Source organism: Rissa tridactyla, chromosome 2 (assembly GCF_028500815.1).
Source record: "Rissa tridactyla isolate bRisTri1 chromosome 2, bRisTri1.patW.cur.20221130, whole genome shotgun sequence".
Lineage (NCBI taxonomy): Eukaryota > Metazoa > Chordata > Aves > Charadriiformes > Laridae > Rissa > Rissa tridactyla.
This window is the reverse complement of record NC_071467.1, coordinates 161,364,393-161,386,716: the sequence shown is the minus strand read 5'-3', so window position 1 is coordinate 161,386,716 and position 22,324 is coordinate 161,364,393. Positions and strand designations below refer to the sequence as shown.

General features: G+C 48.9%; 1 long non-coding RNA gene across 1 annotated transcript; it reads right to left on the bottom strand.

Annotated features, from left to right (window-relative positions):
* Positions 1-14,477: 14,477 nt before the first annotated feature.
* LOC128905649 (uncharacterized) lies at positions 14,478-20,749 on the bottom strand. The gene is made up of 3 exons (XR_008464923.1): positions 18,656-20,749; positions 18,195-18,315; positions 14,478-16,878 (listed from the first exon to the last, which is right to left on the bottom strand). It is a non-coding gene; the product is annotated as an uncharacterized LOC128905649 (long non-coding RNA).
* Positions 20,750-22,324: the final 1,575 nt, after the last annotated feature.

The following is a 22,324-nucleotide window of genomic DNA, read 5'->3' as shown; positions in this document are numbered from 1 at the left end:
ACATCTGAGCCACTTCTCAGTAGTAACAGCGAGAGAAATAACGCTGAGTGGCATGAGCAGAAGAGACAAAGGCTGCTGTGCAGCAGCATCTGCTTCTGGGACCATTCCACGTCTCTCTTGCCCCTTCTCACCCGCGCGGAGCTGTGCATGGATGACTGAGAGCCAAAAAAAAAAATAAAAAATAAAAAAAAAAAGACGTGTGCCCAGCACAGCGGGAATCCAACCCTGCCCTTGTGGAGCTGGAAATGGAAAGAAACTAAAATCAAGGTGATTTTAGTGATCCCTTCCAGATTTACTGCCCAATTCAGGGAGGGTAAATACCGGTCATCTTCCAGGTCATCATCAGCCTTCCCCAAGCTTTGCTTTCCAAGCCCGAGGTGCCAGGTATTTTCAAAATATTGCAGCAAGGCAGATGCAACTTCTGGGACACAGATCCCAGTTTTAAGCCACGTAAAGAAAAAAAAACTTTAAAAAAGTCGGTGTTTTGGTTGAAAACACTGCTTTTCCCTTTAAAAGAGCAGTAGCTATCAAAATCAGATATTCTGTAGCCCTTATTGCTCTGGGATGGGCTATTTTTGCCCTTATCCATGTTACAACGCATCGATGTCAGCGGCGTCAAGGCACGTCCTCTCCCTTTCACCCCCAGGCTTGTTTTACTCGTGAGCTGACGGAAGGAGATGCAAAAGCTGGTGTTTGGCTTCGGGGGTCAGCTTTTTGGGGGACCGTGTGCCAGCTGCGTTGCCACCGAGCAAGGCAAAGCCTTTGCTCTACCTCCCCGCCGGTGTATTTGGCCGACTTGGTCCCCGTGATCACCCCGCCAGCTGCCCAGGCTTCTTCCAACGGCGCCTGGGCTGCGTCCATCCCCTCGGCTCCCCAGGGGAAAGGGCTGTCAGAGAGAACGCGTTTCCCTTCGCCTCCACCCGGCTCGCTCGGGCTCTGAAAGCCTCCGTTCACAGCTGGTTGTAGCAAAGGTCGGGGGTTTCTGTTCGGGCTTTTTTCTTCCCTCTCTCTGGCCTGGAAGAAAGCAGCAGAACCCCAGGTGATGCAATTCGATTAGAAGCTCCCGAGGCTTAAATTAAACAGAATTATTTATCAAATCTCAGGGCCATTAGCCCCGTCTCTAACAACAGCCGTGCCATAACCTCCCCCTTGCTCCTCCCACGTACATTTCCCTTCTCTTACAAAGGCTCAGCGAGATCCGATAAAATAAATTAAAAAAAGGGAAGGAAAAAAAAAAAAAAAGCCTTCAGTTAAAAAGAAGAGAATGGCAATGACAACAACTAACAAGCAAGCGGCCGCGGCGCTGGATGCCGGATGCTTTTGCGTGTTGCTACGCGACCCAGGCTGTGCTGCATCCCTGGGGGGCTGCTGGCAGGGCCCCCACGCGTGGGCCATGGGGGGGTTGCGAGGACAGCGGTGCTGCCCGCTACCGTTGACCTTTCCCTCATCCTCATCTTCGGCCCATGCTGGAGCCAGCTAAGCCTTCCTCTGTGCAAATAAATCGGAGGCCCAAGAGGGAGGTACGCCCGCTGCTGGATAAATCTGGGATGATGCATACGGCGCAGAGCGCTCCTGCATCCCCCCCGTGCTCTTCCCGGGACTGATGCTCCCAACCCCAACCCCACCACCGACACCAACCTCCCCATCCCAACCCTCCAAACCTCATTGGGAAGGGTCCTGAAGAACCCAAATTTCATTGCTGAGACTGCATGTGTTTCATTTTTTTCCTTTTCTAAGTTGTTTTTAGTTCTTTGTTCCCCAGTTGATGCGAGTTTATGTCTCTGGAGAGCTGGACTTTCTCATACTTTCATCTCCGTCACGGCGGCTGGGCTTTATTTGGGGTGAGACCTCGCCATGAAAGCCAAACTCCGCACCGTCTCGTCTCCGGTACTGGGAGCACCAAGTCAAATCACGTTATTTTGCAAGTACAGTAAATCCGTATTAGCTGGCAATGGGGCAAATGAGGTACATGTTGCTGAAAGGAATTCAATAAACTTTGAATTTGAGCCTGGAAAAATTGACTTCTCTGGTTTTGATATTTTATTCCATAGGTTCTGTTTGATTTTTTTCTTTTTTTTTCTCTGGGACAAAATCAGCCTGACAGACATGAGATCTTTATTTACACTGAGAAACTCCGTTCCTCCCTGTTTTCCTGCTTAAGCAAATTAAACATTTTACATTTTAGCCGTCTCCAGCGTGCCTGCCCTGCAGGAATGTTACTGGTGCTATTTGCAGGGGGATGATGCTGAATACAGGTTAAAAGAGCAGAACTTGTCCCTCGGAATTTTACACTTCCCCTACCCTTGGCTGATTATCAAAGATTTCAGTTCTATCTTAGTACTTCCTTCCAATTTTGTCCAAATTATTTGTGTTGAACATTTCTTGGCTTGAAAGTCTCTCCCATGGGAATCCCAGCACTCCATTCCAGCCAGAAAATACGGCGAGCGCAGCCTGCTCCGGAGCAAATAAATCAGGTTGCAGAAGGAAAACAGGCAGGAGAGACTCCAGAAACATTGTTCACCTCCTGGGCCAAAGTTTAAAACTGCTTGTGTTTAACTCGCGCTGGTTTATCAGTTCCCAACTGAGACAATAACACAGTTAGATATAGTCCAGATCAGTCAGAAGAGGCAGAAAACGAGGAGGTAAGAAAACTGTAGAGCTTTTATGAAGCCCTCTATATTTATTTAACATGTATAAAGACAAACTTTACATATATAAAGAAGATATGGTTTTATCATCTTTAAGGAAGCTGGGGCTGTGTTTCATTTAACCTTTAATTACACGCGTTCCCCATTAAAGTTCTTCTAAACTCTTATTTACTAATTGGAAGCCTATCACGATGACGAGAAATGGTATTCAAAGTTGTTCAACCAGTGTTGAAATAAATAAAGTCATATACATGATTAAGAAAAGTGTATCAATTGCCTAATTAGGTATACAATATAATAAATCTTATTTGAAAGTATTTTCTGAATGCTTCCTGAGCTGGGAGACAACTAAAAAAAATAAAAAATAATGAAGAATCCAACTCAAAACGTAGCAGGCCAGAACTTTTCTTTCGACAAAGGGCAAACAAAAGTGCCAAGGTTTAGCGGTCACTTCTAAAGATAGAAAGAATTCAGGCTTTCCGAGTGGACTCTACTTTTGACAAAGCAAGTCATCCTATTTCTGCATTAAATCATAATCTCAAAATAAAGGGCATTTCAAATGTCACTTGATGTAGTGCTCTGACATGGCCATATTTTGGCAAGAATCTATCTTTAGCTAGATTTGCCTTAGAAGTTCGTACAGGGCCCAGCATCTCTTTGACGTTCTGCGGCGAGTACCACAGAGACAACCTTGATTCTGGCATTTCCACTCTCGGCGTGAGCTCGGCCGCGTAACCTTAAGACCTTTAATCGTACGTGGCAAAGGCAGATCTAATTTCTTCTTCGCCTTCCTTTGCTGTAGCCATTCACGTCCCCGCAAAGCAGGTGCAAAACGTCATGACTGAGCTCACGCAGAAGATGCGAAGGTCGGTCCATGCCAGTAACGATGCCTCAAAGTTAATTACCTCTCACTTTCATTGGGGGGGCAGGGTAAAATTATGAATATAATCCGGAATTTAGCAAACATAAAAGAGCATTTAATTATTCCAGTTACATTGTTATGCCCAGACGCTTTCGTGTTCTTGACAGGATCTGCTCCTCTAGGGCAGGAGGTAATTGCTTATTTCCTTGCACACTTCAGTGATCGTTCTGGAGTAGTTAATGATTTATTAGGAGGGCTGCAAGTGTTCAGCCGCTCTGCGACTCAGCCGGCAGCGCTGTGTCCAGCACCTTTGATGCCCAGGATGAAAAAAATCCAACAGCCCGGAATCAGGAGCGCTGCCAGACGGCAACACGGTGACGATACAGGCTCTTTGCAGAGATTCCCCTCCTGCGAGATACCTGCGATGAGTCAGACTCGGGGAAGAAAAGATAATTCTGGCGTAAGCCACGTCTATCCCGCCCTGTGTTTACCTGCTGCCAAACCTCCTCCGGGCCGGCGGCGGCCCAGCTGCGTCCGCACAAAGCCTGCGGTCTGGCCGGAACTCTCTCCAGGCTCGCAGGCTGTCAAATTAACATTTGCATCAATTTAATTTTCGCATGACTCATCATTAAGTGATTCAGTCTCTCTCTGAACAGCCTTCAAATAGAACTGACCTTTCTTTCAAAGCTTGACCTCAGGTGGGGATTTAGAGGAGGGCCAGGGGAGCGATTCGAATGAGGATGCCAGGGTCAGGCGGCTCCGGCTTTTCAGGGTGCAGGTCACAAAGGAAGAGAGCTGCCACTGCCCAGGAGACGCTCGTGATCCATGCTGTCCTGCCGCCTCGTATCGGTTTGCAAAAAGGAGGGCAGGCATGGAGATAGGGCAGGAAAGCAGCTGCAAGACAGCAAAAGACACGGACACGGGACCCTAACGCTGAGATTGAAACGTATCCTCGAGGTAAGACTGACGAGTTGTACCAGATTTACCCAAATCCTGTAGAGCCTCTTTGTGCTGGGGTGGCTTTTTCGCCTGGAGCACGGTGGGACTCACTAGTATTAAATATCATTAGGTGGGACTCCAGAGAAGTATTTGCGGGGGACGCATTTTTCTGAAAGCATGAAGGCCCATCTCTTTTCAGCCTGTCTGTTAGCTTTTGCAGCTACATGTTTTGCCTCCAGACACTTTGAGTGCATGTAAATGGTGATTTAGCAATCACCCCAGCAGCTGGGCAGATGAGTTTGAAGACTGGTCCCTCTTCAGTCTGCTTGTAGATGAGGAACATGGTTTGATGAGGAAGACAGGGGCTAAATGTGGTGCTAGTATTTGTGCTTTGATAGAGGGGGGAAGGCAAAGCTCTGAGGGGAGACAAACTCCAGATCAAGGGTCTGCCTACACCTGGGTAAGATGTGCCAAGCACCTGGAGGCATCTACTGCTCTTTCAAAATAACAAAGGGGCCAAACAACTAAAGTAGGTGGTTGGTCTGAACTCCCTCCATTGTTGATACCTGTCTCAAAGCGCCTAAATTTGGCCAGACAAGGTTGGGCTCAGCCTGGCGGTTGCCTCCTGAGTGCGGCGTGACAGACTTACCCTGTCAGCACCAGCTAATAGGCCACCAAATGGCAGCTTCTTATGGGTCACCTGGCAAAACACCTGTGTACAGGTCAACACTCAATGGTAGCCCACTGTCATCATCCACCCCATGTCCCTTCCCTGTCTTTGTCATATATTCCATACCTCAAAGGTGCAGTATTAATGGCCACTTCTAAGCACCTACTTCTTTATACTATCCCAATAGGTTCAGAGGAAAATTCAGGTGGGAAGGGATCTCAGGACAGGAGGCCACCCGCTCCAGTCCTCCTGTGCTCTCTCACTCTTCTTCTTGGAGGGGAATGAAAGGCTTGCAAAGAGTAAGGAGAACCTGCTGGTTTTAGGAAGGTCCCAGGAAAAATTACTACCGTGGGCCCACCTCACCAAGTAAAATGAGGTCTCCTTTGCTCCAAAGGTGGGGTGTCAGCCCCCATTCTCAACACAGCGCCTTCCTCCCCTTCTTCTTGTGTACCCCCACTCTTCAGCATCTCCTCCCACCAAGAAATCCTGCTTGCCTGTGTCTTGTGTCACCCAAAATGCTTGTTCATCTCAGCTCCTTGACTTAGGCCAGTTTTGGGAGCCACCAGCAGCTGCCCAAGCTCCCTGCCCTGCTACCGTCAAGAGGGGCACAAGGCTTATAAGGAACCTCCTGGCTTCTCCTGAAGGCTTGTTTTTTAGTAACTCTCCATTTTCAGAGGTTATTGGCTTGCTCTTATCACGAAAGCCGCCCCTGGCAATACTCGTCCTTCCTTTGTAAGAAAAACATCCTGGGCCTCAAGTTATAGAAGCGTCACATGGGTTTAAGGCATTTTTTCCCCACTCACTCGTAAGTGTCAGTTAGGGTTTCTTATCCACAGGCTGGGAGTCCAGGAGCAGTTTGTGTCTCTTTGGCTCCCGTATCTCATCACAGGGCACTTTTCACTTCAGAAAGCTCTTGTCCCTTCTCAGGCTACTCCTCAAGTCAGGAGAAAGACTGTCATCTGATGTCTGAAGGCAGGGGGGCAGCCCAGCAAGTGGCTTGTGTTGTCTCTCTTCACAAATCTGGAAGTCGGGGGGTATTTATAAGACAGAAAGACACAGGCCACTGACCCTTTCATCTCACATTTCACTGTGAGGGATTTGAACCGTTAATTTTCCAGTGCACCATCAAGGAGGCTGCCAAGGAAAGTCCCAGTTGCTAAAAATCTCACAGCAAGCCGCGAGAGTCCCCTTGCTTGTGCAGTGACAGAACTGTATTCAAAGGCGTATAGATAAGCATGAAAAATGCTGGGAAACGGATAGGAAAAGCAGGAGAAAGAAAAAGAATACCAGGCTTCCTCTGTGCTGGAGCGACGAGCCAGCCCTCAGCAGCACATGCAGACCCAAGCTGGAGAAGCCCAGCAAGACTTTGTCCTTCTCTCTGTTGTGGGCAAGTTTCTCCAAACACGTTGCCAGAATTTCCTAGAGGCCATGACCAAAGCCACAGATAACAGCAGACAAAGATGTTCCCTTTCTCCTCCAGACGTGTTCTCTGCACCAAAACCAGGGATATCTGCTTTGGTTTGGACCGTGCGAGACTCTCTTTGGACCGGTGGAGGAAACCTCTCCAACCGCTTCTCCTGGACAGCTTTGTGGGAAGGGACCGCAGTGAAGCGTCCATGGCTGGAGCCCTGAATATTTCAAGTCACAAGGGCAAGCTTTGTGAAGCTCTGCTAATGTATGAGCCTCCTAACGTACCCATTGCCATTAACAGTTCCTGATTTGTAATATAAATGTTGAAACTACTCTTTTTCACTGTGTTTGCCTGAACACACCGGATCGTGAAACCTTAAGATCTCTTAAGCAGACTCCACAAGGGACTTAACCATTTAGCTTGCTGCTAAGATCTCTCTTTTAGTACTCCATCACGGAATCACGGAATCACGGAATCTTCAGAGTTGGAAGGGACCTCTAGAGATCATCTAGTCCAACTCCCCTGCTAGAGCAGGATTGCCTAAAGCACATCCCTCAGGGCTGCATCCAGGCGGGTCTTGAAAATCTCCAGAGAAGGGGACTCCACCACCTGCCTGGGCAGCCTGTTCCAGTGCTCTGTCACCCTCACTGTAAAGAAGTTTTTCCGTGTATTTGAACGGAACTTCCTATGTTCTAGCTTGTGCCCATTGCCCCTTGTCCTGTCGCTGGGAACCATTGAAAAGAGCCTGGCTCCGTCCTCCTTAAACCCACCCTTTAGGTACTTGTAAACATTAATCAGGTCCCCCCTCAACCTTCTCTTCTCCAGGCTAAAGAGTCCCAGCTCTTTCAGCCTTTCCTCATAAGGGAGGTGCTCCAGTCCCACAATCATCTTGGTTGCCCTTCGCTGGACTCGCTCCAGTAGTTCCCTGTCCCTCTTGAACTGGGGAGCCCAAAACTGGACACAGTACTCCAGTTGTGGCCTCACCAGTGCAGAGTAGAGGGGGAGAATGACCTCCCTCGACCTACTGGCCACAGTCTTCCCTATGCAGCCCAGGATGCCATTGGCCTTCTTGGCGACAAGGGCACACTGCTGGCTCATGGATAATTTGCTGTCTACCAGGACCCCCAGGTCCTTCTCCTCAGAGCTGCTTCCCAGCATGTCCGCCCCTAACCTATACTGGTGTTTGGCATTCTTCCTTCCCAGGTGCAGGACCCTACACTTGCTTTTGTTGAACCTCATTAGGTTCTTCTCTGCCCAGCTCTCCAGCCTGTCCAGGTCACGCTGGATGGCAGCACGGCCCTCTGGAGTGTCGGCCACCCCTCCCAGCTTGGTATCATCAGCAAACTTGCTGAGGATACACTCTGTCCCCTCATCTAGGTCATTAATGAATATATTGAACAAAATTGGTCCAAGTATTGACCCCTGAGGGACACCACTCGTTACAGGCCTCTAACTGGACTCTGTGCCGCTGATCACAACCCTCTGGGTTCTGTCACTCAGCCAGCTCTCGATCCACCTCACTGTCACCTCGTCTAGCCCATACTTCCTCAGCTTCCTAATGAGGATGTTATGGGAGACAGTGTCAAAAGCCTTGCTAAGGTCAAGGTAGATGACATCTACGGCTCTCCCCTCATCCAGCCAACCCGTTATAACATCATAGAAAGCTATCAGATTGGTCAGGCATGATTTGCCCTTGGTAAATCCATGCTGACCACTTCCAATAACTTCCTGTTCCTCTATGTGTTTGGAGACGACATCCAGAATGAGTCGCTCCATTACCTTCCCAGGGACAGAGGTGAGACTAACCGGCCTGTAGTTCCCTGGGTCCTCCTTCTTGCCTTTTTTGAAGATTGGAGTGACGTTAGCCTTCCTCCAGTCCTCAGGCACCTCTCCTGTTCCCCATGACCTTGCAAAGACAATGGAGAGTGGTCTAGCGATAACATCTGCCAGCTCTCTCAGCACTCGCGGGTGCATCCCGTCAGGGCCCATGGACTTATGAATGTCCAGCTTGGCCAAGTGGTCTCTGACCCAGTCAATGTTAGAATTCCTTCAATTGGATATACAGAAACTCAGGCTGAGAAAAGGAGCGTAAAGTCATGTTGATTCCCCACCACAAGTTCAGGATAACTGCAAGCAACAGTTAGGTCCGAATTTCTCCAAAACTGTGCAAAATAAATAAGATGGAAAGATGTCCTCCCATTTTTTGCTGATCAGGAAAAAATTTGTAATGATTGCAAGCAAGACACTTGTAGAGGGAAGCACAGTATGTGGATGAATGTCTCTTGTACCTCTGAAATTTGTCTTGCTGATCTAGAAGCAGCTCCTATAACTCAGCCACAAATTCCAGCTATGGTTTAATGCAGTTCTTTTTCCTCCTGTTACATGTGCCTGATTCAACTCTTTCCCTTCATTTCCCTAAAATTCAGCTAAATACATGCAATATCACAGAAACATAGATGCTGCCATACCAGAAAAGACTTTCCAGAGATGAGGTTCTCCCTTTCTCTGACATACTTACAGTCTATGGTTGGCAGAAAAGTTTAATATCTAAAATAAGAGTCCCACTGTGGACACTGTGACGTTAGTGATTCAGTCAATGCACTTCACCCTTACAGTAGGGTGTAACCCATTACCTGGCTTTAGTTGACAGAAATTTGGAATTTTCTTCTGCTTCTTGGATCTTTTACAACAGCTTTACAGCCCACCGCCACGCTCTTTTGATGTCACTGATTAGCACGGATGGTACAGCAAAACAGGGACTTGAAGGGCTTCTTCACATCTCAGTCATCCATACGCTGACGAGGACAATTTCAGATCAATTGTGTTGCCATGCATGAAACCATCTAAAATACATTTTTTTTGCTATACAAACTCAGAAAGAGGGGATAAATGTCGACCAAAAGAAACTTAGACCCTTGGGGCACCTACAGATTAGACAGAAGCTGAATGATGACTTCGAGAACTTCAGCTAAATTGAGACTTGTGTCTTTAAGGTTTTGGTTTCAGGTTTTCGGTTGAAGTTTCAAGAGATTGAAATTCCCAATTCATTTTATTTCTCCAGAAGATGTTCACGGATCATTAATTTGTGCCATTTATTAAGCAGGCAATAATAGTGTTACAACAGGAAAAGAAGGGAAAAGAAATCAGTGCAATAATTTAATCAAGTGGCTAAGCCTGCACAATGGGGCCAGGACTTCTGCGTTTCACTGACTCCACGTTTGACCTCAAGACAGTTGCGTCTCTCTGTTCGTTTGCCTTCAAAACGTAACCTGCATTACAGGTGTGCTGCAAACTTGCAGCCCTGCCTAGGAAGTCCACAAAGAGCTTCTACTGAGCGGTCCCTCCCTGGAAGAGCTTGCAGAGGATCCAGGCTAGAGAGCCCACCAGGACACCCTCACGCTCACTCCAAGGTGGTCCCTGTACCCATCAGGTTCTGGCAGCTCCGCAGCAGAGGTGGGGTAAGTGGGTAACCAGAAAACTAAGCTCGAGCTTTGATTTTCTCTCTTTCTGGCCTTCATTAGCACACAGCATGCCCATTAAACCCAACGAGCACCCGGTTCAGACCCCACTGTTCCTTCATTTCCCTTTCTTTTATTAAACTTGTATCATCACCATTGATCGTTCGATTCATACGGGGCAGTAGCTGACCAGCACTTGATCAATTACCCGACCAGGCATCACGCTCCATCACCCACCCCACTGCATCCCTGAAAGAAATGGTACTCAGCCCTGTAATGCTCTACTTAAACGTAATACAGTTGTTCATGAAAGCCGCTAATGGTGCTGTGCCACATTTCAAAACAACACAGCCGTTAAAAACTCGTTCGGGAGGAAGGTAGGGATGTTAGGTATCGAAAGGAGAAGTGATGTAAATCCTGTGATTGCTGTTCTCGTTGCTCAATGCACAAAAACGGGCAAACCCTTGTCGATCACGTCTTTATTTTAAAGACAGAGACAGTAATGAGAGGGGAGACATGGGGAGGATGGGGCCAACTGCCACTGGCATGGGCTGGCACGGGCCCGATGGGGTCACCACAGTTTTTGGCAGTTTTTACATTAGCAGCCAATCTGGCTCTACAATTATACCACTTCCCAGGAGATAATTGCATGTTTCATAGCAGGCCCTGACTCTGCAGTGCAGTCTTCAGTGCTGACTCCTAAATAAAAGCCCATCTCAGAAGAGTCTGATTCAGGGTGCTGCCGGCACGCTTTCAATGACCTGCTTACGTGATTAATAGATGCACAGTGACGGAAAAAATACGAGGTGCTTTGCTATGCTAGGATGATCCAGACTTCCTAAATTGGGGATGTCCCTGTGCCTTCAGTGGGAGGAGACATACCTCTGAAGCCAGGAAGCTGAGGGGGAGCCAGCAGGAGTCATGAACTGGTAGAAGGCACCAGGCAGAGACGTGTACCCAAATTCCTGCCTCTCCCAGAGCTTGAATCTCACATCGGACATCTTCAGACACTTTGCATTCTCTTGTGTCATCAAAGTAGAGCTCCTGCTCTCCAAACCACCACCAGTAAGCCACCAGGCAGCCTGTGCAGGATGGGTATATTTTGGCACTGGGTACCCTGGGGGGTTGACAGATGAGAGACTTGAGTTTCTAAGCAGCAAGAAAAGGCTCCAACCAACAGCTCCTCTATTCTAGCTCTCCTGTAGGTTGTGCGTATGCCAAGATTCAGACTTCCTCTGTGTCCAGCTCTGGAGTTGGAGCTGGGATGCCCAAGCTGCACCACACCTAGGCCAGAGAGATGGAAAATGAGACCGTCACCCTGTAGTGCTGGCCATGCAGAGGAGGACAGACCTGCATTCTGGTCTCTCCTCTCAGGACCATTCCCTGAAACAGACGTTTCAGCCAACGCCTGTCTCCTGTAAAGGGAATAAGCCATGCTTGAAGCAGGGATCACCACCCAGAAAGGCCACGAGAGAAGACTCAGCAGCACCCCGGGGTCACCTGGGCCAGAGGATCACCCATCACGGTATAGTTAGGACGGCTTTCCCTGAAGCCCGGCTTTGATTTTCTTTGATGGCAAAATATGGCAATTTCTTCCTGCTCTTCCCCCACAGACATTCCCCCACCATCCCAGATTAGAAATTCATAGCACACACAATAGGACCGTGATTGCTATTTTCCACATTCGGCTCATCATTTTCTTTAGTCACACCTCTGTGATGTTTAATAAGTCCTTATTGAATTTGACAGCAGTCGTATGCCAGAAGCACAGACATCGCATTAGTCATATTTCCTCTACTCTGGAGTAATCCAATAATGGCCAGGTAATTAAAGCCTGCCCCTTACTAACATGTTGGGCTTCATGTTTTTTCTTTTCTATATTCAAAAATTTAGTCATTTTTCCCTGCAGACCAGCCCTGACTGAATTGGACAAAACCTTGTGAGCTGCATGGCAAAAGCAGTGCCAGAACACCAAGGAATGAGGGAAGAACAAGTGAAATGAGAGAGAAAAAGTACACGAAAAACAGTAAGGTAGATGGAAAAATGGGAGCGGGACTACCTGCCAGCCACAAGCATCCTGGGCCATTGCTCGGTGCCTCGTTTGAGATCGGTGCAAAGTCACCCCAAAAGTGAAATGACAACACACGCCCCCGCGGTGCAAGGAAACATGTAGTAGGACACACAGAGAACACATGTAGTAGGACACACAGAGAACACATGTAGTAGGACACACGGACACATGTCAGGTAACGTGGAATAACAGTGATTTAGAGAAGATGCTAACCTATATACAAAGTCTTCTCTTTTGGGTTTTGAGCTTTCATCCTGTGCTCTGAAGTGGCTATAAAGCAAGAGAGTTACGAGTGCTGGTAGACCCATGATATCTGCGCCCTTTGTCACGAGTCCTCCTCACAAATTTCCTTTCTCACTATGTTCTTCCTCATTCTCTTTTTCTTTGACTTTCTACTGAAAACCAAAGGCAGCATTTTCATACGTCAATGCTTAAAATTAGGTCGTAAGCACACTTTAAAATAAATACCAGGTCAATAGCAGAACCACTTGAGCCTCCATTATCACTAGGACCGATGACAAACTAATGCAGTCCACGTAAGGTGGCTTCTAATTATTTGTGTCAGGTAGCAGACTGAGGACCTGATCTCCCGCAGTGTCTCCTGAAAGTCCGATCATATTTATCTCAGTGTACCAGGTGGCTTTTAAGACTATTTTTGGGAGGCTTCAACTTTTGGCTTTTACTGAGCTGGGGATCACCAAGTGAAGGATGCAGCACCATCCACAAGCTATACGTAACAGCAGCACGGCCACAGCAAGTGCACCTTTTCCCTGCCAGCCCAACAGCATCTCACCTGGACGCAGAACAGGTTTTCTCTGTACATGGTTTCTGACCTACAAGGTGCAGCTGGTGCTATGGCAAGGCCACAGATGAGCAGGAGTAATTGCCAAATTATTCACAAGAAAGAGGCTGTTTAGGCAACACCAAGACTTAAGACACAACAGAAGACGATGACCATGTTTTACCAGCAAGACATCATTTTGACATTAGATGTTTGATGATGGGGACTCAAACACCAAGACAACATCCCGAGCTGGGGCTCCACGTGTTGATCCTCCTCCGTTCCTACACTCCTGTTTTGTGGTGCCTGCTACAGCCAGCACTAACAGGGGCCAAAACCAGGATGGTGCTAGCAGCTGAAAACCAGCTCAGGGAGAGGTAGCACCACTGTACGGAGATAGAGACAAAAACCATGAATAAGGTAAAGGTGGGCCAAGGAGCCAGCATGATGGACTATGAGTGCAGATCTACTTGACCCTGTAGAAAGTGCTTAAATGTGACAACCCAAGAGCAACAGGAATAATGGCAGCCTGGAGTACAGTAATTGTAAAAAGAAGAGCACTTTCTCAGACCTCCCTTTCACAGAATACTGAGCTTTCACCTCAAATAATGTTCAGAAGGTCAACAACCCCTTAATATACCTGAAGTTAGGTACCTCCTTCGGAATCCTGTTGCCTCAGGGCTTTTTGCATCCCAAATATAGCTGAAGAGAGCTAATATTAGGGCTCTAATTTTGAAAGTCTTAGCTGCCCAGCCCAATATATTAGTGCTTATATTGTTAAATGTGTACTCTAAATTATATAGGTGGTGCAGCACGACTGACTCAATGTTTTCATTTTCTACCTTCTCAACTCTAAAGAGGCAAATTTCCTTTTTATGAAGAGCCCCCTTTGAAGTAACTGAGACTACTTGTATGAATAAGGGTTTGTAGGATCATACCTGAAACCTCTTTAAGTCATTTGGGTAGGAACCTCGTCTTCTCATGCATACACAAGATGCAGGAAGCAAACACACAATCCTGTTAAATTACACTTTATAGTCAAGGTCTCTGTTCTGCCGTGTTGGCTCCTTTGGAGCTATATCATTATAAAGAGCGGGTCTACTTGATAGCTAATAGAACTTAAAATTTCATCCTACGTTTGTAGATACATTGTCGAATCAGAATCAGAGGGACTTCATATTTAGGATGAAATCCTCATGCAGGACTGTTCTTTCATGACCTTGAAGGCATCTTCAGATATGTCTGTAGTAGTAAATTAAATAGTGTAAGGCCTAGTTATTACAAACGATACAGGGTGACTTGCAATAACGTGTCTCTTCCTGCCCCCAGACCGGCTCCTTTTATCCAGATTTCTCAAGAAGAAATGTCCTGGGCCCATGTCATCACCTGACCCATGTCCAGGCATGGAACAGAAGAGCGCTGGATGGCATGGGGTAAGTCTGTGACAGAAACTGTGCCAAACCTCACACAGCCCAGATGCTGCCAGCGCCACACCCAAGACCTATCCTTGGACTGTGCATTTTCCTAGCATGCTTCCTGCTGCCGTGGAGTCTCCAGAAGCAGGTTCTCCAGCCCCCTGCCCAGCTCAGCCAGCCCCACTGCCTGGGCTCAAGCCCCTCCAGCGAAGGGATGCCGAGAACCCTCAGAGCCCTGGCACAGAGCTGGTGTAATGGAGTATTTCACCTGTGGCATGTGCCCTTTGGCATCTCCTGCCTGTCCCCACCAAAATGTGGTGGACCTGTGCCACCAGCTGCCTGAAGGTGGTCTCAGAAGGAGCATCTGCTGCTGCTGGGTCCCAGCAGGCTGGCGTTGGGAAGCCCTGCAAGGGCGAGAGCAGCTCCTTTTGGGAACTGAGCACGCTGAAACCACCTCTCTCCTCTGCCCCAGCTTAAAAACAAGGTCACGCTTCCTTTTATAAGCCCACTCCTTCTTTCAGGTTCCCAGGGATCTCTAAAAGGTCGTAAAAACCACAGTAACAGTCTTTAGTAATAGTAAAATGTTTCTTTTCAAGTATTTGTGTTATGTGTTGGACCTTGCTTACTAAAACATTCACCTGGAGGGAATGAAACCACCCCCTCAGACACACGCATACATCCCGCGGATAAAAGCTCCTGCTAATTGCCGACGGAAATGTGACATTTCAAACTGGATGGACGAAGGCACTAATCATCCCTGGTGGGGAACGATCCTGCGGGGACTGGCAGAGGGAGTGGGCAACCGAGCTGCTCCTTTCCAGTCTCGGTGCCAATATGCTGGGAAACATATTTTCTTAAATTAATAAACAAGCCCTTCCCTCCCCCACACTACCCACTTCTCAGGGAGCGAATACGGAGCGGAGAGAGCCCGTGCCGCAGCCAAGCTGGGAAGTTGGGATCGGTTGTGGCGAAGATTCTACACTATTTTGCACCACGAGCAAATTTTCTTCTCCTTCCAGGGTTGTTAGAGTCAGATGGTTCATTGCCATCGACAGACTTTTAAATTTGTTTTTTCAAAAGGGAGGAAATCAGATTTGCATTTATTTGAATGCAAACATACTTCCTAAATAAAGATAGCATACAGAAAGCTGGTTTACTGTCTGTTGTTGTCCCCCTCCCCCGGGCTGTCACAGTCCCTCCAGGAAGACAAAAAAAGGATGATAAATTCAGACCTTCAGCTGGGCGTATGACCACCTATAAGCCATGCTGTACCGCTGGCTGAGAGACACTTCAAATGACACACAGACACATCGACACCTGAGCTCACCGTCAATAAATTATCCAGCTCTAATTAAAGAAATCCCATCTCCCTTTTCCCCACCACTAACCACCAGTTACGTGGCATTTAGCTTTTGGTTTGTAATTCCATATCCGACCTCCTTAGACAGACAGACACAGCCCTCTGCCGCGGGGTGGGAGCTGCTTGGAGCGAGGCTGAGTCCAGATGTGCCCACCGCTGGGTGACCACTGCCTGGAGACCCAGCCTAGCACCCAGTGCACAGGACGGGCACCGATAAGGTGAGCACGAGGTCCATGGAAGGCCACCAGGAAGGGCTGATTGCTGTGGGCTTAAATCTCACCCCTCCTCAAGGCTTGAATGTGCTGAAATTGGGACAGTATTGCCATCATCACAGTCACAAGCAAAGACATCTTCCTGAAGGCAGATGCTTAAGATCATAGAATCATAGAATCTTCATGGTTGGAAGGGACCTTTGAGATCATCAAGTCCAACCAACAAAGATGTTCTTTAAGAAACCCTGGCAGAGGGGTGCAACTCCTGACCCTCCTTTGGGCAACCTGAGAAATGGGAGATCCATCTTGGAAGACACATTCTTCCCTGCCAAGCCCTTGCCACAGGACAGAAGGGAGCGGGCAGCTGTCCCCGTGCAGAAGAACATCAGCAGTGTTTTGGATGAGCGAGCTAGTGCAGAATCAGGCATCAGGGACAGATGGGTCTCCAGGTGCCATTGGGATGCTCACGTGGAAAGCAGGAGACCCCATTCCTTGGACTGAGGAAAAATTGTGCATTTCCTTCAGTGACGGTTCAGTGTGAAGTGGGTGGTTTTAACACCCGGGACTGGAAAACGCTGCATGGCTGGCGCTGATGGGCACGTAGCTCTGGGGCTTTCCTTGCCCCAGCGGCGGCAGTGGCTGTTTGGGTGGAGGGGAGGGTGGCAGGAGGGACACATGCTCTGCTCCCTAAGTGGTTTGGTGACAGTGACAGATGAGACTCGTCAGGAAGGGGACACCCCACGGGGGGGCACAGCGGTGGGTACCGGGATATTTGCCCACAGGAGATGCTCCTCACCTACCTGTGGCACCCGCGAACCTTGCCAGGGGCCTGACTTGGTGGGAAAAGGGAATTGGGTGTTGCAGGCAGCATCAACGTGGGCGTGGGTGCCAGGCTTTGGGCTGGTGGGAACTGCCTGTCGGCGCACCAGGGGTGGCCCGTGGCAGGGTGTCACCGTTGCCGGGTGCTCCCCGTCTTTGCCTCGCTGGTGTCTTGCTTTTCCCAAGCTTCTCATTTCAGCGTCCAGCTGTACTTGAGGTAAAAATTTGTTGTCTTGGGAGAAAAAAAAAAAGTAAAAAAAAAAAAAGTAATTTACTGTGAAGCACTGGCTGAAAATCATTTTCTGAACCACTGCACAATTTTAATCAGACGACCATACTGTATCCAATCAAGGGAGGATCTGCGAGGGGGGTAGGGGGGCGTTTCGCTGTGGCCTTCCCCAGAGGACAGTAAATCCAAGCTCTGCTCAGGAAGATGAGATGTCTCGGGCTTCGCAGCCTGACCAAACCTAATTTGCACTAGAATTACATGGCCATTACTAATGTATACAGTGACTCAAATTGATTACTTTGCTATTAGTAAGAGCAACGCGCTCGCTTTGGTGATGGGCAGCTTCCGACGGGGAGGAGTACAAAGGGGCGAGAACAAAGCAAAGTTGCTGCTTTGGAAGAGTATGTGGGGGTGAGGAAGACCATGGGGGTGAGGAAGGTCACGCTCAGGGGAGCGTTGGGCAGGTAAAAGAGCGTGGGAATGGCTGGCCTCAATAATGTGCTTAGCGCATCTCGCGTTAAAAAAAATAATCACCTGGCCTTATCTCTAAGTCCCTGAAGTCTTATCACACGTAATGGGAGTGTCTCTGGTTTTAATTCAGGACTCCATGGGAAATCCTATGGGATTTCCCGTTCATGCTTGCAGTCCCGGAGGGTGCTGCTCTGTGGGACCACCCCCCCCCCCCACCAAACACGCTCCTGCACAATCTCACCCACTTCTTCACGGCACTTACAGCCTCGGCGGGGCAGAGACTCGCACCTCGCACCACCGGTTAGCTCTGCCGAGAGGACTGCATCCTCCCTCGTGGGCCTAACAACAGCCAAAGCTTCTGAGCAATTTAGGGACAGCAGAAATGCTTTGGCAGGAGAGTTCACATCCCACTTCTACCTACGATCCTATGGCGAATGTCTCCTGCTGGGAGTGGGAACCTGGAGTTGAAATCCCCGGTGCAGACTGGGTGCAGGGGTGTTTGGCTATTGCCCTCCAGCCTCTCCAATACGCGCCTCTGCTTTTTATACACATGGCTTTGGCAAGAAGGATGTGGCCTGCCTTGGACACCTAATTCCTCGCCAAGGGCTCAAGACAGGCAAGGGAGATGGCGAGGGTGCTGCACTGCTACCGCTGGGACTTATCCCGATGGCAGGAACATTGATTTCTTTCCTGAAATCTCCCACTCGCTACAGCAGAAAGCTCACGTAATGAAAACATAACCCTGGAGCCAAAACTCCTCTCCCACGCAGCCACACGCCGATCCTAACTCCACGTGAACACACATTTCGCGTTCCCACCCACGGGAGTCTCCCCGCACATTAACACACCTGAAGACCGGAGCTGGGACGAGGGAGGATGGGGAGATTTCACCGCAGCCTTTCGCTGCTCCTGCGCAGCTTCTCCCTGTGCGGCTTTTCCCGGTTACACTTGCCGGACGTTACAGGACGCCTGTGACAAAGCAAAAAGGAAAGGTTAAGGCGTTGTCACCCAGGATAAGACACGCCAAGCAACCGCTCTGTTTGCTCCTTAACCCTGGCAGGTATTTGCCGGGCTCCAAAGTCCCCCCAGGCAGGGGGTGGCAGTGGGGAAAGGCTGCCCCATCACCAGCACATCTCTTGCCATGGGCTCCTGAGCTCTAAGTGAGCACTATTGGATTCTCCGATTAGCTTTCCCTTGACTGGAAAGGACAGTCAGTCTGACAAACTAATATAACAATACAGCTAGTAAAAGCATAGCAATAGGGTTGTCTTCAAGATGCAGTTAAATCAAGTTGGGTGAAGCCCAGCACCTTTTTCTGGAGCTCCAGCTGCTGCACGTCCCAGCTTGAGGTAAGCTCAGTCAGGTGCAACATTATGTCCCAAATAAATAAGCAGGAGAGTGCTTATGCTGTCTCCCTTTCCCTCCTTCACAGGAACGGGAGAGGAGGGGGGTCTCCTTGCAGATGACGAAATCCAGCCTGTGGAGATGTAGGCAAAGTTAGACAGGCAATGGCTGAAGCCTCAGTACCCAGAGGTGGAGGAAACTGGAAAATGAAGTCACGTGTGACGAAAGGAAACAGATTGCGTGTATCACAGATGCGGTGCTTGCAGCAAGCCCTACGTTCCTGGCCCGGCTCCTTTTGGGACCAGCGTATGCGTATACATGCGCAGGCACATCCCCACCTGCCCACCTTGCAGGGTAGTATCACAGGGCCGATGTTCTGCAGAAGGTCCTTCAGCTACCACAGAAGCAGCTTATGTTCAACCCAAGGGACCTGCTGATGGCTGAGGGATAAGATGTGGCATCCTCCCCTCTAGCACCGTCGCCAGTTAGGTCCGCTTTCTCACCTTGCTTTTGCACACTTTAGTTTGAGCTCACCTTGTACCTTGGAACACTCTGGTAATCAAATCCAAGATCAAGCCCATTTTTACAGCCAGGCTGTCTAATCCAAATATGGGTTCATTTCACCGTGCTGGTGTCCTGCCGTGGCTCCCCAGGTGCTCAGGCACGGCCACCCCACTTTTGGAGGCACTGCGGCACCAAAGAGCATCAGCTGGGTCAAAAACAGCCGTGGGGGAAAGAATGCATATTTTTTTGTAATGCACGGGAGTAACAGGAGGCTGGCAGGGAGCCGGGCTGGTCTTCCTCCAGATCGATGCATCCATGCTAAGATGGGACAGGACTTAAGGCTGTTGAGCACCAGCAGCTCGGTGGGTGGTGGCTCCATCCTCCCTCGATGACCATCCCTGTCCCCTCGGCTGCTGGGAGCTGCTAGGGAAAGCTTGTACGGGTCTTTATTTGCCGTCTTGGGAAATATTGATTCTTGACACAAACCAAATTTACCTCTGGGATCTGCCAAACACCTCCACTCTGGTTCTTAAACAGTTGGAAGCACTTCGTTCCAGAGCTGTTTTCTGCATCTCTCCCCACCTACCGACTTCGCCGGCGAGGAGCCGGGACGCCAGCCATCGTACCTCTCAAACCAACACCAAAAGCCTCGCGTTCAGCTCTTGGAAGTGAGTATTTTAGGAATATTATGTTGCCACAGCTGTTAATTTTTCACACGGCAGGTGGGAAACCTGCCCTGTTTGAAGGGCATGATGGAAAAGGCCAGTTGCTCTGTAATTTTTTACAATGTGGGAAAGTGGGGGTTGTTCGTCGCCAGCACTGACGATCCATCCCGGAGCATCCACACGGACACTTCAGATATTTTAAGCAAATACTCAAAGCTCTTGTTCCGTCTTTTCCTCCAAGCTATGGCAAAAGCAGACAAGCCATTAATTGCACAGGCAGATGGCTATTAGGAAGCGTGTGAGAACTGGCTATACCGCCACTGTGTAGGTGGAGCTGATTAGATGGACCTGAATCGAGCAAAAGAAAAAGGAACATTTCCTATATTTCCTTGCTGCATGGTGAGAAAAGCTTTTCCCGTGTGACTGCAGAAGACGGTTCAAAAATAACAAAATTGCTCCTCGCTTCCCCACTGATCCAGGTTACTAGCAAGAGCACTTTGGGGTTTATATCTAATTCCTCCACAGCTCCACTGCTGGGCAACAAACCCACAGGACCAGGATGGGCACAGGAGAGTTTGAGGGGTTTCTTCACAGAAACTGGCACGGGTTAAACGCTCAGGCATTACGGTACCAGAGGTCCCTGCTTCTCTGCAAGCTGCCGCCAAAAAAAATCCCTCCCTGTTCCTCCGCCGTCCCATCTTTAAGCAGCTCTGCTTTATCCACCTGGCTGGTCCTACTTGGGATGCATCTTCGGAGCATCTTCGCCATGGAGACCTCCCACCAAAGACAGCCAAAATAAGGCTGCTCAATTTCAGCAACCCATTCCACCCACTGGCACAGGTGTCTGGAAAGCAAGAGACCTTCAAGTCATAGAATCATAGAATCGCTGAGGTTGGAAGGGACCTTTAAGATCATCAAGTCCAATCATTAACCTACCCTGACAAAAACCACGTCTAAACCATGTCCCTAAGTACCACATCTACCCTTTTTTTAAACACCTCCAGGGATGGTGAATCCACCACCTCCCTGGGCAGCCTACTCCAATGTTTAATAACCCCTTCAGTGAAAAAATGTTTCCTAATATCCAATCTAAACCTCCCCTGACATAACTTGAACCCGTTTCCTCTCGTCCTATCACTTGTCACCAGGGAGAAGAGGTCAGCCCCCATCTCTCTACAACCTCCTTTCAGGTAGTTGTAGAGGGTGATAAGGTCTCCCCTCAGCCTCCTCTTCTCCAGGCTGAACAACCCCAGCTCCCTCAGTCGTTCCTCATAAGGTTTGTCCTCCAGACCCCTCACCAGCTTTGTAGCCCTTCTCTGGACACGCTCCAACACCTCAATGTCCCTCTTGTAGCGAGGGGCCCAAAACTGAACGCAGTACTCGAGGTGGGGCCTCACCAGTGCCGAGTACAGGGGGATGATCACTTCCCTAGTCTGGCTCACCACACTATTCCTGATACAGGAATATCAGCTCCGGGGCTGATGTGGCTGCTTCTCTGGTGAGCAGCCTGGGGACAGCACGGCCCTAGCTGGCCAGCTTGGTGGCGTTTGTATAAACTGGAAGTTTCCACTAGAAAGATCAGTGGCTTCAAGTCCATGAACTGAACCGGAGCAGGCTGTGAATGCATGTCTGCTTGGACATCTCGCTGAACCAGGTGGTGTAGTGGCAGAAGAACCGCTATTTAATGGTTTTCCATGACAGAGGCTCAGCTTGCCTAGCCAATTCCAAAAAAAAGGTTCATGACTGAAAACCCTCAGAGAAACCCAGTGCCCATCTCCTCCAGCAGTCACTGCTGGCCAGATTAGCCGTCTTCTGCAAGTTCTGGGTTTTGTTACCTACTTGCCTCCATTTATTTTACAGGACACCTGAGCGTCTCTGTCAGGGAGCTGATTCCCGTGTTGGAAAGGACACTCAAAGTTGGGTGCTGCAGCACCTCTGAAGCCCTTTGATGAAAGAAATCCTTGAATTTCTGGGTGTGTAGCTTCTCCCCTTCCAGTTGTTGCCTGCCATATCTAATACTCGTTACTTTTTCAGGACAGGGATTGTTCCTCCCCGGGTCAGCGCAGCACTTAGCACAGCCAGCTCATGAGACCCATCTTTACTACTACAGGACAAACTGAAAATTGCAAAATGGTGCTCCGAAGTGAACCGACCATACAAAAATAACAAGCAGAACTTTGAATTCCCCCCGGTATGTTCTGTTTACAGATGCAAAGCAAGAGCATTGCAAGACATCAGCGCAGCGTTAAATCCTCACCCAGAGTGAGATTGATGAAGAAGCTGGAGTTAAAATTGTCTTCAGAGCAGATACAGAACCTGGTTGGTCAACCTAAAGGCACTCTCAAACATTATTGTCAAAAGCCTTATCTAGGAAAAATCATTAGCTTCACACTGCACCACTGTCAATATAATGCTCGCAACAACAACTCATTTTAAATGGGTATCTTAGTACCACAAGCAAAAAG